This window comes from Nycticebus coucang, chromosome 17 (genome assembly GCF_027406575.1).
Source record: "Nycticebus coucang isolate mNycCou1 chromosome 17, mNycCou1.pri, whole genome shotgun sequence".
Lineage (NCBI taxonomy): Eukaryota > Metazoa > Chordata > Mammalia > Primates > Lorisidae > Nycticebus > Nycticebus coucang.
The window spans coordinates 75533217-75539599 of record NC_069796.1 but is presented as its reverse complement, the minus strand read 5'-3'; positions in this window follow the sequence as shown (position 1 = coordinate 75539599).

Genomic DNA, 6383 nt, shown 5'->3' with positions numbered 1-6383 from the left:
AGTTTCTGAAGTCATGAGCTTCCACCCCCGAGTTCCCATTTCTAACTTCTCTTGGGTTCACCTGTGACCCTGGCCTGTGTTCCCGTGGAAGGCAGTAAGGAGCAGCTGCATGACAGTTGTGTGGAAGGGTCCATTTCATCTCTTTTAGTGACTGCAGAGTTTCTACTGTATGTGTGACTTTTGTATACTTTCTGGATTGGAAATAAACTAAATTTTAGATGATTTTGAGAAACAGGGCCAGAACTAGAGTGAGGCAAATGAGCCACCGTGAGCCCTGCTCATTTTTGCTCAACTCTGACAGCAAGCCCCTCCCGAAGCTTTGCACCTTCGGCCCCTCACTCACTACGCCCCAGTCCTGACCCTAGGGGGGTATTTCCTTCCATAGGTCCCTCGGGGTCCCGCCAGCTTCACCTGTATTTGTGCTATGAAGATACACACAAAAAGCGGCCTCTGAGGTCTTTGCTGGACTTGGGCGATGAGCTTGCAGTGAGCTTTGAGGTAGGAGTGGGAGAAGAAGGCATAGCTGTGGTCAGGGTAGAAACTCTGAAGAAATTTGGTTGTAGAGGGGGAGAGACATTGCGGGGCGGGTGGCTGGATGCGGGGCGAGGGAAAATTTAATTACATTTTAAATTACTTTAAGGGGTGAGAATGAGTGGAAAGGCTGAGGAGGAGGACTTCATGGGATGGAACGGGCTGCACTTTCCAGTGGAGGAGGAGGGAAGTGAGATGGGCATCAGCAAACACTGGTCTATGTGCGCTGGCCGCAGGCAGGCGCTGTGGGGAGGGCTGCTTTCTGGCCCCTCTCAGAAGGAGAGGGTCACCTTATCCTCATCCTGCAGTTGGGGCAACCAAGCTCAGAAAGGCAGATTGCACCTGGTGAAATCTTCCTTCAAAATATGGCATGAGAGGGCTGGTGAGCTCTGATGACAGAATGAGTCACACATCTGTGCAGAACGGGGGGTGATATTAGGCCAGGGGGCTCAGGCAGCAGCCTCCAGATGCTGTTGGATGATGCCAGGAGTGGTTTTCTGTCAAGTGGTAGGAGTGGATGCCTTTCAGCCTTTCATACCCCACCCTACCCCCACGCCAAGAATTCCCATACAAATACTTGTCTAGTTATAAAATTTGGATTACAGGACTAATCTGTTCCCATACCAGCAGGACCATACTGCTGCATGCTCATGTAATAATGGTGTGACGTTGCTTAGGAACAGGCATATTGCAATTACGTGGCAATGCCTGCTCTGGGGACCTGTGCTGTCCTCTGAGAGGCAATTTAGCCCGGGAGGAGCTGGTTGCAGAAGCTGAGCCACTGTGCTCGTGGCCTCCCTCACATGGCTAGTTATGTGGCAGGGCTGGGGTTAAACTCAGGTCTGTCTGATCACAAAGGCAAAAGAGAGGGAATGAAGATTCAGACTAAGATAGAGGCAGCCTACCTCTGCTCAGGAGACAGGTTCCTAGAAGGAAAGGCTATGCCTACAGGTAGAATTTCATGGGGCTAGTGTGCAAACAGAGAGGACAGAAGTTAAGGGTGGCCTTAAATGCTTCTTTTCTTGAGGAACCAGGAGGTAGGAACGCTTGCTAAGAACAGCAGGGAACTGGGGAGACTGGGGGTTTGAAAGAAGAGTCAAACGTTTGGGACGTCTACACTGGGCCATGGAGGCCCTCAGAGAAGACCAGATTGAGTTTGGAGACCACGGAGTTGACGTGACATTACTACATTTGCCGTGGCTTTTCCTAGCAGCTTGGTGCAGTCTGCGAGCTAGAGGGAAGGCTGACCCCTGGAGTAGAGTGATCCGGGGTTGGAGCTAGTTGGGCACAGTGGAAGCACCCTAGGACCAAGGGCATTACACATATTGGCAAAGAACTGGTGCGAGTGAGCGAGCATGGGTTTAAGGTGACGTACTAACCAGATCTTCTTCTGTTGCAACTGACAAAACCCCAGCTGGCTCAAGTAGACTGGCTTACACATCCAGAAAGTCCACAGATGTTATGGTTTCAGGTATGGCTGGATCCAGGGGTTTAAACAATGTCGTCCATCTTTATCTCTGGGCTCTGTTTTCCTGTGTCGGCTTCACTTTCTCCCTTTGCCATGTCCGTCTTTGCCCTCCCCCATTTCCCAGCAGCTCGAAGTCTACAACCAATTAGCTTAGCAGCTCCAGCTGAAAGGGAGCTTCACTTTCTAAGAGCTCCAGAAAATCTCCTACAAGATTTACTCATCCTGGACCAACTCAGGTAATGTGTCCATTCCTGAGCCAATGCCCATGCCCAGAACAGTGCTGTTCTCCAAATGGTCAGGTCTGGGCGTGTTTGTGTTGGTACCAAGTGTTAGCTCTACTTGCAACCAGAGGTTGCAGGCATCCTCTACATGTAGGAAGCAGAGAAGAAGGGGGACAAGGAAGGATGGGGGACCAGTGTGGCATGTGTGAGGGAGTGAGAGAGTAGGAAGGGTTGGATGCTGTGGCCAGAGAGTTGGTTTGGATGAGAAACCAGGGTTGCCATCAGTGTAGACACCAGAATGAATGTCAGGATATGGATTTGTCAGGGGTCTCGGCTACAAGTAACAAAAATTTCCTTTGTCCCTGTGAGAGCTAAAAATAGACTTTCCATTTGACCCTGCAATCCCATTACTAGGTATCTACCTAGAAGAAAAAAAATCATTTTTTCCATAAGGATATTTGCACCAGAAAGTTTAAAGCAGCTCAATTCATGATCACAAAGATATGGAAACAACTCGAGTGCCTATCAACCCATGAATGGATAAATAACCCGGGGTATGGGTATACCCTGGGATACTATTCAGCCATAAAGATGGAGACTTTACATCTTTTGTATTTACCTGGAAGGATCTGGAGAACATCCTCCTAAGTGAAGTATCACAAGAACGGAAAAACAAACATCCAATGTACTCAGTTCTGATACAAAACTAGTAGATGAACAGCCACACACCCCTGCAAGAGAAAAGCAATTAAATTCAAGAAAGGAGGGGAGCAGGACAGGGTGGGTGTGGTGGGCTCTCACCCAACAGGCACAATGTAGGGGTATGTGCACACCTGGGAAAGGGCTCAACTGCTTGGACTTCGCCTAATACATGCAAACAATGTAACCTAATCATGTGTGCCTTTATATTAATCTGAAATTTAAAAAAATTTAAAAGCCAAAACAAAATTTCCTTTGTCCTAAGCAAAGAATCCTCATTAGCAGGACTCTGAGGACTCCCAGAATTGACAGGAGGCTGGAGAGGTAGGATTGGACTAAGCAGGGGGTGAGCCTGTTCCAGAATCGAGCAGCAGGAATACACAGCAGAAGCAAACTGGTATTTGGGTGCCACAGCTGCTGCAGTGAGTTGCCCTCAGGCCACCTTTGTGTGCTTAAGCCGTAAGCTCAAGATTCACACTCATAGAGGCAATCATCCTAGTGCTGGGTCGAAGTCAAGTGTCTGCCTGGGGCCAGCCTCTTGGCAGAGAGGGAGCCCCTGCCTCCCACCCAGGAAACACCCAAGGGAGAGCAGTGGGCAGAAGGAGAGAGCAGCCTGAGAAAGCTACTCTGGGCACATGTCCCCATGACGGTGCTGTGGGCTGCGTATCACCGCTCGCAGTAGGGGAAACTGAAGCTCCTGTGGGTTGCAGGGCTGGGGTTCCAAACCCAGGCCTGCCAGTGTCCAGGGACCTAGCTCTTTCTCTTGCCATTCCCTGGTGGTGCTAGAGTCCGCCTGGTCCTCGTAAGGGGCAGGCTGGTGCCTGATATTTGAGTCACCATACCGAAATACCATAGCCCTTCAGATACCCTAGCAACGGCGTCTACTGCACCTGAGACTGGTCCATCCCCTGAACCAACGCCAGGGCATTCTCTGCAGTAGTCCTGAAGAAAGGAAGGCAAGTTGTATCTCCACCCTTCTCAGCTGCGGTGCTTGGCTGATTGTTTTGTTGCTTGTTATTTTGATGTCCCATAAAAGCAATAAACATGCCAAGGCATGTTGAGTCCACTCTGGGAGACGGGTCTGAGCCCCAGGGCTGTGGGAAGGGCCTTAATGACCCAGGCGCCAGGGCCAGGGCTAATCCGGGCTCCGAGGCTCCTTGCACAAGACCCCTTCCCACCCTAAGCCTGGGGCAGGGTCTGGGGGCCAGACAAACACATTCTGACAGGCTGGAATGGCTTCCCACTCACTGTCATGTGCTCTGGGGGAGCTGGCCTCTTGCTTTGTGTACTCCATGAGACGGGAAAAACTTCCTGTTTGTGAAGAAGAAAGCCCTCCAAATGGCTCCACGGCCCTTGGACATCAAAGTGTTCTTACAAAACAGCATCCTAATGGCTTAAGTATCAATGAATCAGGGACATATGGATCCCATTTGCCATAAAGTACACACGGGTTTAAAAATCCTGAGGAAATATGCCAGGCAAAATATGTTTCAGGTTTTATTGAACCAAAAACTCTAAGAAGATAGATTTTCGATGGTCACCAAACCCAGAATACAGGCCTGGCTGCCCAGGCCGACTTCGGAGAAAGCTCAGTTCCCTTAAGCTACGGTAGCGTGAGCCATTTCCTTCGATAGCACAGACAAATTCAGGTGGATTTTGATGTAATTGAGATATAAAAAGGCTTTTATGGGATCTTTGCCTTTATAGGAGTGCTTGAAATGTGTCTGAGAAGAGGCTAGCTGACTTTCTAGTAGAGCATTAGGTCTGAAATTTAGACCATGTGACCCGGGAGCATCAGTAGCGTTTGTCTGTCCTAATTCTCTGTGGGACCATCCACCAAAGAAAACTGATAAAGCTCCTGGGGAAATGCCTTTTCCCTCTTTAAAAATCTATCCAACAGGAGAGAAAATGGAAGAAAAGAGAGAAGAATCAGAGAATGGACAAAAGAAAGGAACAGAAAGAAGGAGGAAAGGGAAGGAAGGAAAAGAATGTTTTCACGGTTTCCCAGAACCAAAGTTTCCACATCAGGAAAAATGGTGTCACTCTACAATGCATTAGCGATTGAGCTGTGTTACGCTCTGCACTGGATTTTTCTAGTCATATATTTCTCCCTGGTTTGCAACCTTGCTTTGTGAGAAGTGTCATACAGAAATGCTTTGCCGTTAACGCACTCCGACTGGATCGTATTTCAGGTTGTTACTCCCCGAGACATTATCCCAACGAGAATCCATGTACTGTGGAGAGATCTGTCGGAGCCCGTTAGAGGGACAGATGAGAGGATTGGAATGGGGCCCGGGCTTCGTAATGAAACCTTAGCCCAGACAAGGGCCAAAGAGGGGGCTGTGGTTTGGGGGGGTCTTGTGGAATTCACGTGGCTTCACTCTGGACGGGTTTGAAACAGCTCAGTGCTGAAAGATGAACATTCCTGTCTTTTGGCCTCTGCTGTACTTCACCCTTTGGTAGGTGAACCAGCTCTGGCCACCGATGCCTTATGCATGAGAACACCAGATTTCCACTTGGCTTTATTTTTAGTTTTTTGATTGTGTGTGTGTGCATGTGTGTATGCATGCTTGTCACTTTCAAGCAGAATATGGTATGTTATAAATAAAGCCCCACTTTCTCCCATTCTGATCACACACCATATGAGCGTGGGGAGGGGGTGGGGGGGGTGTTGGGGGGTGCCTATTCATGCTGGTCCACATGCATCCGAGATTTCCTTTTGAAAATCCTGAGGCCTGGCCCACACTGACATGAAATTATTATGTACTTTTGTTGTACAACAAATTATCATCCTATACTGTTGCAGCCGGCATTTCTACAGAGAACGCAGGTTGTAGTAATTTTGTCATACAGAGTAATATGTCACATAGACCATTCTGGATTTAGACCAATATATACAGTTTCTGGCCTAAGCAGTAACACATGTTTGGAGGAGAGATCGTTTCATTTTACTGGAATGGACAGTAAGTAGAAACACATTCCAGATTTTTTTTACTTTTTTTCCCCCTGCCCTGAAATTTGGCAGCCAGAATCCTCCTTGCACTTGATCTCAGGTTTTTCAGCTGCTTGCGAACCATGGTGCCCAGAGTGCTATGATGCCCATGCATTTAGGAACTGGTGACTAATGAAATCGAAAAATCACTGCTCAACAGGTTTTCCAGAACCCCTGCAAGAGCTGTTTTCAACAAATGCAAATGGCACTAAAAATCTGCCCAATAATGTGCTAGCTAAAGTTCAGAACTTTTCTGCAGCTAATTTTATGCTTTCGAAGTCTGGCCTTGGGGAAACCTTTTTTTTTTTTTGATGAGTCTGAAGAAAATTGCCCTGTGAGTGGAATGAAAGATGGGCAGATGTGGGGAATGATGAGTTTACTCCAGACCCTGGACGTCCCACTTCAGAGATGATCAGGTGTCTATCTGCCTGGACTTCCAAGGGGACACTGTGTTACTTGGTCACTTGGTCCA